This window comes from Schistocerca serialis, chromosome 1 (assembly GCF_023864345.2).
Source record: "Schistocerca serialis cubense isolate TAMUIC-IGC-003099 chromosome 1, iqSchSeri2.2, whole genome shotgun sequence".
Classification (NCBI taxonomy): domain Eukaryota; kingdom Metazoa; phylum Arthropoda; class Insecta; order Orthoptera; family Acrididae; genus Schistocerca; species Schistocerca serialis.
In genome coordinates this window covers 783,142,444-783,149,559 of record NC_064638.1, presented here as the reverse complement: position 1 = coordinate 783,149,559, position 7,116 = coordinate 783,142,444, and the positions used below count along the sequence as shown (strand labels likewise).

General features: G+C 40.7%; 1 pseudogene; it reads right to left on the bottom strand.

Annotated features, from left to right (window-relative positions):
* Nucleotides 1-318: 318 nt before the first annotated feature.
* On the bottom strand, nucleotides 319-436 carry LOC126425584 (5S ribosomal RNA; annotated as a pseudogene).
* Nucleotides 437-7,116: the final 6,680 nt, after the last annotated feature.

Below are 7,116 nucleotides of genomic sequence, written 5' to 3'. Positions count from 1 at the left end.
TATAGTAATGAGACAGATCTGATGTTTGTTCCCTGCATGTTAAGTTATTTACAATCTCAAAAAAAAAAAAAAAAAAAAAAAAAAAAAAAAAAAAAAAAAAAACCTCCTCCTAAACAGACCATGAAGGCCCAACGGTACCGACAGGCTGCCGTGTCGTCCTCAGCCCATAGGCGTCACTGGATGCGGGTATGGAGGGGTATGTGGTCAGCGCACCGCTCTCCCGGCTGTATGTCATATGTCAGTTTCCGAGACCAGAGCCGCTACTTCTCAATCAAGTAGCTCCTCAGTTTGCCTTACAAGGGCTGAGTGCACCCCGCTTGCCAACAGCACTCGGCAGACCGGATGGTCACCCATCCAAGTGCTAGCCCAGCCCAACAGTGCTTAACTTTGGTGATCTGACGGGAACCGGTGTTACCACTGCAGCAAGGCCATTGGCTGTGTTAAATAAAGCTAACATTAATTGTTTGAGGGAGTTTTTGTGTAGTCTAGCTCTGCTGTATTAAGTACACACAGGTTCTACTGGTCGAACAATAGTCTGCACAATTTGTACTGACAAAGTAGTGACCTGACGTGATTTATTTGTGCAGTCTCATTGGATTACCGAGCACTTATGGAAGAGATTTGCAGAATGACTGATGTGAATCCCACCATGTTATGATTGGCTGTGAGACTACCACCTTTCTGGCCACATAATCCAGCTTTGTGGTTTGCACAGGTGGAGGCCAGTTTTTTCTATTCTGAAATTTTAGTGAATGCCAATTAGATCACTAGTATGCTGCAGAAGTGCAAGATATAATTACCTCACAACCAGAGGCTAACTATTATGACTGTCTTAAAGCAGAATTCATTTGGCAAGTGTCAGCACTGCAGGAAGAGCGATTCCATCAGGTTCTCACTCAGTAAGCTATTGGCAACAGAAAACCTTCACAGTACTAATAATAATAATAATAAAGATTTTATGTCTTTAGGCCATTACAGCAATTGACAACGTCAAATGAAGTTCCAATTTATAATGCAGTGTGATAAGGTATTGACTACTGAAATATTTTAGCTTATATTACAATAAATGTACAGTGGGTCATCTGTTGGATTACTGCATTTTACAGTTGAAGAATTCATTGATATCATAGAACGGGTGGGCAATAAACCATTCATGCAGTCTTTCTTTGAATGTATGTTCAGGAAGATCCTGGTGGGACCTAATGAGCAGAGTAGACATAGAAGCCATTCCAGATGGCTTGCTGCCCACAACATGGAGCTGTTGTTTGCCACTTCCTGTCAAAGCAGTTATAGTGTTCCAGTCTGACACGCCATTGGACGTAGTAGCAGAGTTGGTAAATAAAATCAAGGATGTGATGACGACAGCTGCTGTGAGCACAATTACTGCACAGTGTGATAGCGTGATGCCAACTGTCTCACATGCAGCTTATGATACCTTAGCACTCAAGGTAGATCTATTGATGCAAAAGATTGGCGAATTGTTATCTCAATGTGACCTGAGCAATGACAGAAGCTGGAATCAATACCGCCGACACTTGTGCAGCAGAACATTGATGACCTCTTCTGCAACTGAGCCTGAGCGGAAATGTGCCTTCTGGTATCACCAAAAATTCAGGGAGCAAACATGCAGATACACAACCTCCTGAGCATACCCAAATGGCAGTGACAGTCGGAAGTAGGTGACTCGTCTGATTGCCGATCAGTGTCTCCATGCCTGTTTGTTAGTTATAGGCAATCCAGCTGGAAATATTTTATAGAAACTGGATCCAATTTGTCCATTTACCCACAGATATGTTGCACAGGAAGCGACCATGCATATATTGTGTCTGACCACTGTGAACAATTTGCTCATAACAATGTGCAGCACTCTGCACTTGGAACTAGACCACAGGCTTAGCAGTGTCCAGATTTTGGCAGGTTCCACTATAATGCGGTTGGCTGACAGTGAGTACATGGAGTTGCTACATGGATTTCTGTCTTTGACATGACCCCTTTGGGCACCTGAGGAGGCAAGGCATGACACTGTCCACTACACATAGATGACCGATGGTCCCACCATGTCTTGAAGACCATAACGTTTGGCACCAGCTTCTCTTACAACTGTGAAAGCAGAGTTTGACATTATGGTTTGTGAAGGTGTAATGTGGCCTTCCAACAGCCCATAGTCCTCAACACTACGTCTGGTACCGAAACAGGATGGTGCATGGTAGGCTTCTGATGATTACAGAGCCCTGAATGCCAGAACAATGCCTGTCAGATGTCTAGTGCAGTTGTTACATGACTACAAATATGTGTTGAGTGGTGGTGTTATTTTTAGCATCCTGGACTGCACAAAAGCACACACACATATCCTGGTAGCTGAACGAGACAATCCCAGATAGCAGTCAACACTGCTTTTGATTTTTTTGAGAGCAAATTTATCACTTTTGGACTCAGGAATGACACTCAAACATGGAAGTGCTTCATTGACTCAGTGCTACAGGACCTAACTTTTTCTTTTGCTTACCTGGACGAAATTTTAGTTTTTTATCATCAGCAGAGCAACATTGGCAGCATATAACAGACGTGTTTAAGCAGTTGGCATCATCCTAAACACTGCTAAACGTTTCTTTGGCCAGCTCCAAGTGGATTTCCTAGGGCATAGGATAACAGCAGCAAACTACCACCCCCACAAAAGCTATGGAGTGCATATGACAGAGAAATTCTGGTTGTTTATGAGTCTGTCAATTACTTCAGGCCTCACCTGCAAGCAGAGACTTTATTATCTACACTGACTGAAAACCGCTAACTAACACCATTCATCAGAACAATATGAACTGTTCACCTAGGCAACACAGTCAGCTAATGTTCATCTTGCAATTCAGCATGATGTGCAACACATCTCTGGCATTGACAATGTGGTGGCTGATTGTTTGTCTCTGGTTGGAAGCATTACTAGTACGATCGATTATGCCAAACTCACTGCCACTCAACTATCACATCAAGAACTACAAGGACTTTTATCAGCAGGAACATTGGCATTGGATATCCAGCTTATCCAAATTACAGGGAGTATGTCAAGCCATTCATACCTATTGTCATCAGAAGGAACATCTTTATTATGCTACACGAATTGAATCACCCTAGAATTTGATCAACAAACTGCCTAATGATGAATGGTTATGTGTGGCTGGGACTACAGAAAGACTACCGTGAATTGGTGAGGTATTGTCTTAAATGTCAATGCAGGAAGATATACTGCCACATGCAAGCACCAATAGGTAACTTTCCGATTATGTTGGCTCATTTCAGTCTTGTCCACATTGACTTTGTCAGTCCATTGTCATCATCTGACGGTCAATGTTGCATACTTATAATGATAGATCGTTACACCCACTGGCTGGACGCTGCACTGGTGGGCAACTTTACAGCAGAAACTCTAGCTTTCACTTTCATATTTTATTGGGTGTAATTCTTTGGCTTCCATTACATGTCACAATAAACGGAGGATGGAAATTTGAATACCACCTATTTAGACAAATTGCAGAGTTTGTGGCACAGCTCTCCACAAGATGACCAGCCATCACCCGGACAGTAACAGGGTGACTGAGAGATGGCACTGCTCACTTAAGGCAGCACTAGTCTGCCACAACACTGAGTGGACTAAGGCCCTTCCCATTGTACTACTAGGCCTCAGAAACACGTTCAAATCAGATCTAGGCACTTCTTTCACAGAACTGGTCCATGGCGAGATGTTGAGGCTTCCAGGAGAGTTCATAAAAACAAACACTCTGTCACAACCAATGGGTGATCAAACAGAATTCTTTCACCAACTGCAAGAACACATGATCTGAATCCACCCACACCAGTCTCATAGATATGGTAGAGCTACCACCTTCATGCGTCAAGAATTGAAAATTTGTTCACATGTCATGTTATGCACAGAAGGCACCAAACTGTCATTGCAGCCACCTTATTGAGGACACTACCATGTAGTCACGAGGGGAGACAAGACAATTGACATTCCAACTAATAATAATTGACCACTGTTTCTATAGATGGGGTTAAACTGGCTTATTTCTTCCAAGAAGCAACATTGTCAGAACTTCCAAGCCTATGGACTGATCCACCAACTGCCTCATCAATGCCTTCACAGCCACCTGCACAGATTACACCATCAGCAGACCTGCCAACACATACCTCAAGATCCGGTAGTCGCATCCACTTTCCAGCCCGCTATTTGGAATACCATACTACTTTCATCGTGAGGGCTAATGTAGCAACATTGTACTGTTACGTAGTGTTGTATCACACATGCTGTGTGTATATGTTTAAAAACAATCACACCATCAAACATTTCATGACAACCACCAAGGTTGGTGTGTTTTGCTTTTGTTATTCTTTGATTATGCTTTTTATATTTTTGTATCTCCCATGTATGTAGTTAGTTCATGCATAGTTACGGAATAATTCTGATGTTTGTTCCCTGCATGTTAAGTAATTTTTCATTGCAAGCTCAGGATGATCGAACAAGCCTGTGGCTTGACAAATAAAAATAATGTTAATTGTTTGAGGGAGTTTTTGTGTAGTCTGCTTCCATCGTATTAAGTACACACAGGTTCTAATGGTTGAACGACAATCTGCACAGCACGTACCAATAGAAAACATCCCCGAGGGTTTCATTTGCATTCTATAATAGCAGTTCTGGCATGAGATCATAGTTTTTTGCAGTAAAATTCTTGAATAAATGCTTCACTGAGTTCTTGCCACGTTAGATTTGTCAATGTTGAGCTTTTGCCAACTACCTCCATTGTCATCATCAGGAGATTAGATTTTAGGAGGCTGTTAGATACTTTAATTGGCATTACTAGTACACAAAGTCATGGAACTTCCATGTGCTACCAGAGGTCATATTGAAGTCTATGACTGAAGAGCGTTGCTAGCAATACTGATTTTGTCAGATGATGAAAGACTCACATCATTCTCTGTTACCTTCCAGTATCAAGGAACCATTTCCAGGCACCACTAAGCAAGTAGCCCATATCCCAGGTAAATTTGTTGTTACACATTCTGATTTGAATGGCTTGTTTGATGACAAAATCCCAGTAAATGGATGCATGGGATAATATTCTCATTTCATCAAATGTAATTGTTCATAAACAAATAAACAATTAGGTTGGTTTGTTTACTTGAAATACCACTGTTGATGTTGGTTTGCTATTGAATCGGTTGAGAACCGTTCACAGTAGGTTACTCTCTACCCTACTTTCCCATTCGTAACAAAACCTATTCCCCTTATATCACTGACATGTTAAAGGGACAGAATAGGACTCAATACACTACTCTGAGGAACACCTGTATTTATATGTGTCCTGTCTGACATTTGTTTTACCAAAAGTTAATCATCAGTAGATGTACGAATTATCTCTGCCTCTTGACCCTTTTTTACCTCTTGTACCCTTTTTTTCCAGGTAAGTCGTTTGTTTTAAATCATCAGTCTATCTTTCATGGTTGATTCTATTACTTTTGAGAATTCAGACAGTAGTATAAATGGTCTGTAGTTTTTAATACTCTCTTACAGCTAGTGCTTCTAGCTTGTTTAGTAGTATTTTGTGGTCAACAGTGCCAAAAGCCTTGGACAAGTCTAAGGATATGACTGTAACACAGTCATCCTTTTCAAGACGATCATGTATCACTTCTGTGAACACTGTAACAGGTGATATGGTACGTCTCCCACTTTGGAAACCAAACTGTGCTTTGTTATATGATCATATTTATTCATGTAACAGCCTTGCTGCAGTGGTAACACCATTTCCCATCAGATCACTGAACGTAAGTCCTGTCAGATTGGCTAGCACTTGGGTGGGTCAATTCCAGGTCTGCCGAGAGCTGTTGGCAAACATGGTGCACTCAGCCCTTGTGAGGCCAATTGAGGAACTACTCGACTGAGAAGTAGTGGCACCAGTCATGAAAACTGACAACGGCCAGGAGAGTGGTGTACTGACCACATTCCCCTCCGTATCCACATCTGGTGATGCCTAAGGGCTGAGGATGATATGGCAGCTGGTCGGTACCATTGGGCCTTCAAGGCCTGTTTGGACAGTGTTCGTTTGTTTTGAATCATCAGTCTATCTTTCACGGTTGATTCTATTACTTTTGAGAATTCAGACAGTAGTATAAATGGTCTATAGTTTTTAATACTCTCTGCATTACCTTTCTTTAGTAAAGCACAGCTTGTTCATATGTTAGGTACTCTGTGAAATACTTGAACTAAAGGATTCAATAACATGTTTTTTAAGGGGCTTGTATGCACTCTATTCATGCTTTCAGAACATAGACTGGAAACTCATCCATGTCTGCTGACTTCTTTTTTTATAGTTTTCCTGACTTCAAGTTCTATTGTGGAAAAAAACATCAATGTGCTTGCTGCATAAGTCATTCTGGGTGCTAAACATGTTTTAGGAAGATTTAATTCAACACTGCTGAAGTACCAGTGAAACAGTCTTTAACAAAATTTGTAAGTTCATGGGGATATTCTGTCACTTTACTCTCACCTTGATCTATATGTTGTTATACTTATGTCTGCTATTTCTGGTTTCAAGGTTTAGGATCTCAAACACTACTTTGCTTTTGTTTTCTGCATTATGTTTTATTTTTTTGTTTTCTGTATTATATATTATTTTATCACTGAATGAATGTTTTGCAGCAAGCACTGCCCTCCTGTATATTTCTAATACCTGTGATAGTAACCTAACAGCTGTGGATTAGTGTAATGCTTTAGTAAACAACTGAGAAATTTAAATGCCTGGAAGGATTTTCTAAGCTGTGCAGTTATATGTTTCCCTTAGCTGCTGCTGCGAAAGTGCCTACTCTTGAAAATGCCTCCTCAAAAATTAATTTAAACAGTGTGGTTCAGAATTTAGAGAACTTCACATCTACATTGTTTTCCATATACACTTCATCCCATATTTGATTTGCCAGTGCCCTAGAAAAAGGTATCTATTTTATGTCCCAAGAATATCCTTCTGTAGATTTGCAGTTTTGTGGGTTTTATCAGGCCTGTCTTTATCTTTATTATTTGACATTAATGATCAGAAAAGCCAAGATATCTTATAAATACTATGCAAATTTTCCTTT